The sequence below is a fragment of the Phragmites australis genome, chromosome 23 (genome assembly GCF_958298935.1).
Source record: "Phragmites australis chromosome 23, lpPhrAust1.1, whole genome shotgun sequence".
In the NCBI taxonomy this organism is placed as follows: domain Eukaryota; kingdom Viridiplantae; phylum Streptophyta; class Magnoliopsida; order Poales; family Poaceae; genus Phragmites; species Phragmites australis.
Genome location: NC_084943.1, coordinates 2,751,727 through 2,758,493, shown reverse-complemented (window position 1 = coordinate 2,758,493; position 6,767 = coordinate 2,751,727). Strand labels below are relative to the sequence as shown.

At 41.6% G+C, this 6,767-nt stretch overlaps 1 pseudogene; it reads right to left on the bottom strand.

Moving 5' to 3' along the window:
* On the bottom strand, window positions 1–3,847 carry LOC133905657 (probable LRR receptor-like serine/threonine-protein kinase At3g47570; annotated as a pseudogene).
* Between the last annotated feature and the right edge of the window lie 2,920 nt (window positions 3,848–6,767).

Sequence of the window (6,767 nt, the reverse complement as noted above, 5' to 3'; positions counted from 1 at the left end):
TGGCTGTTGAATGTTGATGTACTGCACAGTCATGAATGTGAACTGTTTTGATTCGATACTGAACATTTTTCACAACTAAGTAGAAGCATGCCAATAATAGTTTTCCAGTTCTTTAACAGCACAAATTAATTGGACATTCTATGATGTGCCCAATCTCGGAATGGCTAATTTGTAGAAAAAATATTAGTTGAGGAAATATTTAATTGTAAAATGCTCTTACATGTCCCAATCTATGCAGCAGAGTCTGATGAGTTAAGTGGTTGTCCGGCCAGGCTCAGTTTTTTTGACTTTTGAGCCAGAGGACGCTCACCTTAAATCCTTCCTTAGACTTCATTGCAATTGTGTATAGTAGTTGGTGGAGCCCATCAACTGTTGAAGTGCATAATGCTTTTCTCCTGGTCTGCATGATGCTTTCCTCCGATATGCTTAAATTAGATCATTGCCCCTGCCACAATTCCATCTTTATTATCACATTGCCATTATCAAAAGGTTTCAACAAATGCCTCTTGGATGGCATCAATTTTTGCACAAACATCTTGCATTCCTGGTCTATCTTTTGGTGATTCCATGGAGCACATAAGATGAAATTCCTTGATGACAACAAGGTCTGTGTCAAACTCGAACCGACCAATGTAGACTGATGCTGTATGACTTGAGCTGATCCTGTTGACTGGAGAGAACCAATTGGTGGCTTTAAGAATGTCTCCATATGACACCTTCCTCATTGTCTCTTTGTAGCTTTCAGATGGTTGGGTTGTGTTTCCCTTCATAAGAGTGGCAACAACACACAAACATGATACTAAAAGCAATAGTAACTGGTGGGACTATTATCAGCAGCAGGCGTGCATTGATTTTTCTTTTAGTTGCGGATGTGCTGGGGCAGATCGGCAATGCAAATATGGAAATTTTTTGACATAATGCTGTGTTGCCTTCCAACATAACTGCATTCGAATTACTGAAGATACCACCGGTTGGAATTGGTCCTTCAAGTTTGTTGAATGATAGATTAAGATGATATAAGTTGGTGAAGTTCTCGAAGAATTCTGGAATTTGACCGGATAGGTTGTTTTCAGAGAGATCTATCTGTTGTAGGGCCTTCAGTCCACTCAAAGAGTCAGTAATAGTCCCACTAAGCATGTTGCCTTCCATCTGCAGGGTTAACAGAACAGCACACAGGCCAAGTGCAGATGGTATTTCACCAGATAACTTGTTGTTGGAAACATTCAATAGGCCAAGATTGATCAGATTTCCAATTTGTGGTGGTATCTTTCCTGTAAGGTTGTTGTTTGACAAGTCCAACCCCAAAGAAAGGGAAGAAATACTGAGGATTTCACTTGGTATGGATCCATCAAGGTTGTTAACTGATAAATTTAACATACCCAACCTTTTGCACTGTCCTAGACTTGCCGGTATGTTACCAGACAAACCATTGTCATCCAAGAAAAGCTGGTTTAGTTGAGGGAGATTGCCAATTGTGGATGGGATTTCACCTGACAATCTGTTCATTGACAGTCTCAGGACAAACAAGTTTCTTAAATTCCCAATAGTTGAAGGAATGATTCCTGAAAGCATGTTCTGGTCCATTTCAAGCAGAGTGAGATTCACAAGGTTCCCTATCTCAGCTGGTATGGTTCCTGAAATTTTGTTACCTCCGAAGTTAAGCCGTTCTAGCTTTGTGGAAAGATTGCCAACTGATTTTGGAAGATTTCCATTCAGGACATTCCCATCCATCAAAAACCATAACAACTGACTGCAGTTTGTCAGGGAGGTAAGGAATGCCCAGTCTTCAGCTTGTAGCATGTTACTTCGTAGAAGCAGTCGTTTCAAGTTTCTCAAGGATCCTAGAGATGGCAATGAGCCGCTTAGTGAATTCTTTGAGAGATCAATCACTTGGAGCATTGACATGTTGGCCAGTGAAGCCGGAACCACTCCATTGAATGTGTTGCCACTCACGATCAATGATTCAAGGTTTGGGAGTGAGTAGCCGATGTCAGAAGGTATCTGTCCAGCAAGCCTATTGTTGCTTAGGCTAAAGAATCGGAGTGATGAGACATTGTACAGCATGGCAGGGACATACCCCAACAATCTGTTGTAGCTTAGATCTAGAATGTTCAAGTTCGGAATATGACCCAGAGATTCTGGAATGGATCCTGTCAACAAGTTTCGTGCTAGCAGGATGGAACTTAAGGACGAAATATTTCCTAAAGATGCTGGAATCCTACCAGAAAGCGAATTTCCAGAGAAGCCAAGAAACTGCAGGGATGCCATATTTTGGAAATGTGGAATTACCCCAGAAAGAGCATTAAATTGGAGGTCGACCCTGAGTAGTTTGGATGAGTTATTGAACATGCTAGCTGGGATCTCCCCTGATAGTTTATTGCTTGAAATATTGACATCGCTAAGAGATGCAGCTACACTCAATGATGGAGGGATGTTACCTTCAAGCTTGTTGCCAGCAAGCATCAAAGTTTGAAGTCCCGGAAGTGCACCAATCTTATCAGGAATCCTTCCAGAAAGACCATTGCTTGAAAGGTCCATCCGCACTAGAGAAGTAAGGGTTGTCATGCAACCTGACAGTTTTCCTCTGAGCTTCACAGATCTTAATTCCATGGACACCACACGGATTGGGGGAGTTGTGCTGCAGGTGATCCCTCGCCACCTGCAGAAATTGAGCGAGTCGTTGCGCCACGATCTGAGGGCACCGGCAGGGTCGGCCGAGATGCCGGATTTGAAGCAGAGGAGGGCTTGCCGGTCATCCTCGGTCCTGTTGCCGGTTTGTGCTGATGAGAGTGTTACTGCGTTGGAGGACAGAAAAATGAAGAGACTGCACAGGAAAAAATGTGCACAGCGAGGAGGAGATGGAGAACTGCAGGATCCATGTCTCCGTTCTGATGGTGTGCTTTTACTTTATGATCTCTCTCGAGTGTGTTTTGATATTATGTGTGCGAAGTGGAGTAGAACTCGTCCGTAGACTTGACTTGAGTGCCGTGTTATTCGGTTTCCGTCCAATCTAATGACCCAATCTTCAGGGAATAAGAAGTCTTGAACAAAACAACTTCGGTTAGAGGAAATACACACTTTACTCCAACAATTTGGTGCTATGCTCGGATGTCCATGTCCAAGCATGCTTCAGTTGACCACTTGACCCTATAACAGATGATGTCAAGGCTTCTTCTTTTGTCCAGGTTGGCACGCATAAGGAAATTTCTTGGTTCACATCATTTTTCTAATGAAGGTCCGCCTCTCCGCCAATAATTGACAAATTTAGAAGAGATGCATGGCAGTAAAATACGTTCAAATTTTTTTTATCCATGATGTAATACCTGTTACGCCAGTCTATGCCCATGCCAGTCTTGTTTCCTCTTTCCAGCTACGAAGAAGCAACTGCACTGATTCTTATGCCTCTCTTTCATCGTACCAAAATGTCATCTCAAGAGCTTTAGACGAACGTGATATGGGCGTAGAAAAGTAATTAAGGAAGGAAAAAAATTAGTTTGTTTAATTTAGAATAATTAGTTTTTTTAGGTTTTGAAATAGTTAGATTTTAAGATTTATTAGAGTCATTTTCTATCTATAAGCTTTCCTAGTTAGAACTTTTGGGTCTTTATATAGAGACAGGCCTATTATGTAACCGGCAAGTAAGAAAATAATCAAGTAAAGATCAGAGCCCGTAAGCTGAGCGATCTAGTTATTATAGCTACCTATTTCTTAATACTTGGCATCAGAGACCACCGATCCTGCTCCTGCCCCCATCGCTGCCGCTCCACCAGCAATCGTCTTTGCCAACGCCTACCAACCGCCGCCGCTTCTTTTGCTCCACGTTGCAGTCGTCGTCCTCTTCTACCATGGGTGATCAGGACATCTTGTGCCATCTCTCTACTGACATGGGCGCTATCAAGACATACCTCATCGCCATCAAGCTACGTCCAGATAACTTCGAAGGGCGCTTCTCCTCCGAGAAGCCCAACATGGGTGAAGGCTCCAAGGCTGAGGATGACAGCTACAAGGGAAATTCCAGCCTCTTTCCCATGGATCAAAGCGAAGAGATACGGGGAGTTCCTCACTATCATAAGCTATCCTTCCCGACCTACAACGGCGAAGATGATTTATTATCATGGTTCAACCGTTGTGAGCAATTTTTTCAAGGTCAGTGTACTCTCGAGGAAGAAAAGGTTTGGCTCGCATCTTATCACTTAACGGACGACGCCCAACAGTGGTACATGCATCTGGAACGAGATGAAGGAATTGTATCTTGGCGCAAATTCTCAAAATTTGTTAACATGTGTTTTGGACCGCCCGATCCGCACCAACTTTGGGCGAGTTAGCTCGCCTTTATCGAACCGGTTCTGTGACAAATTATCAGAAGTATTTTTTGTCTCTCCTAAACTGGATTACGCTTCTCCCTGAACAACAGATTTAGTTGTTCACTTCAGACCTTGGCAAATCCCTTAGCACTTATGTGGAACTCCAATTCCCTTTCAATCTGCAAACAACCATGAGTTTGGCACTTGCTTATGAACACTAATTGTCTTAAGAGCCCAATGGTTCTCTCCTTAAGCCTTCATCTCGCCTAGCACTAGCAGCATCAACCATAGCACAAGAAACAGCAACAACATCAGCCACAGCAGCAGCAAGCTTGAGGATAACTCCGTAGTCCATCCTAGAGGTCAACAAGGTCGTCAATCCTATCCAATTCCTACAGTTCCTTCTTCCATCCCCACTATTGGACAGCGTATGCACCACCTAACTACACATGAGATGGCTTATCGCTGCGAAAAAGGGTTATGCTTCAATTGTCCCTAGCTATTTTTAAAATATCACCTATGTCAAAGGGAATTTATCTTCTAGAATTAGAAGAAAATATGGCTGCATACTAATACAACGATAATTGTTGATTCCTAAGCACAAGAAATTCAGCTCGAGAACGAGCTGTTTCTTTTCATGGTAACGAGGGAAATAATATGGACGCAGAAAAGTAATTAGAGAAGAAAAGAATTAGTTTCCTTTTAGGTTTCAGAATAATTAGTTTCCTTTTAGGTTTTGGAATAGATAGATTTTAGGTGCGCATAAAAAACTGTGTCAGCAAGAACCGGCAATGATAGCGGTTATTACTACCGGTTCTTGTTACGAATCGATCGGTTCATATTATCATTGTCGGTTCGTAACATGAACTAGCAGTGATATTTATATTACCACTGTCGGTTTTTAAAAAGACGTGCCTTTAATAGCTAAAAATGATAATATTTATCTCAACCGATTCGTATTACAAATCGATAGTGATAATATTTATTACTGTCAGTTCATAAAAAGACGCACATTTAATAATCAACAGTGATAATATTTATCTCAATAGGTTCATATTACAAACCATCTGTAATAAAATGTATCACTATCGGTTCATAAAAAGACGTGACTTTAATAACCGGCAATGATAATATTTATCTTAACCGGTTCGTATTACAAACGACAATTTATAATCCAAACCAACGGATTAATAATTGACAAAAACGGATCGACGATGTTAATTATTATCATTGCCGGATTGTATTCCAAACTGTCAGTGATAATTCTTCTATAAATACAGCCTGTCTCCCTCGGCCGCCCTCATCTAATTTCCTTCTAATCTCCTGAAGTGAGACCAAGGCGCTAAGTTTCTTCAGCTGCGGTAACAGCGTCTGGATCACATGAGCACGCACGACAGATCGGAGTGGGCACATGGGAGGCCAGCGGGCGGGTGGGCGACGCGTAGGAGGCCAACGGGCGGTCGATAGCGTGCAGATCCGAGATGAGACCAAATTGGCGGCCCAACGCTAGCGGGCAGAGTAGAGGCGCGACGAGGTGAGGCGCGATGGACAGTTGGTGCGGGCAAAGACCGAGCGTAATGAAAATCGTGCGGATGAGCATATATGAGCGGATCAACGAGTAGGAAGAGAGAATCGATCTACCAACGGAAAGCAGCCGAGTCGAGAGAAACGTGGAATCGATTTAGGATGAGTTGCGGCGTCTAAAAAAAACTTGGTTGTGATACCATATTGAGAATAGCATCTTATACATGAGGGAGTATATGATAAAAATTCTAATAATCTATACGTAAATGATATGGACTCCGTATTCCTAACAAATAGGAGATTAAATTCTTGCTTGGCTTCATTTCCTGATGCAACTTCTCTTTATATAGATATAGCCGCCACATAACAATTCCTGAAATAAAAAGCTGTGATCCGACCATATATGTCGGTCAAACTAATTTTTTTAATAAAAAGTCAATCGCATCAAAATAGGACGCTTACATGGCATCACATTATTGGCATATTCTCTGTAAAAGGTTTAGTGATTGCATTATTACAATCTATAACAGCATATCGCGCCATCATTTTTTTTTTCTGCTGATTGACAGCTCTCAATCCGATCAGATGAAATATTGCTAGCTACGTACTGTTTTGCTTAGCATACCTCAAATACAATGAAAATTTTCTTTATTTACCTGTTGTTCAATTAGGTGAGGTTTCAATGCAATGGAGATAAGATGTGAAGTTTATGAGAGTGTCTGCCTCATTTGGTATTATTCTCACTGTGAAAGTAAGTTGCTATATCTTCCATATTCGCTGAACAGTGCCATGTGCAGAGCAATAATAAATAGTTGTTTCGTCATGCTTTACACATTTTGCATTTAATCATGTGAAATTAAAATTCTAGTGCTGACTGCTGAGTGTTGATAAACAATTATTGTGAAGACTTTCTTTCCCTTTGAGTATGTTGCTTGGGAA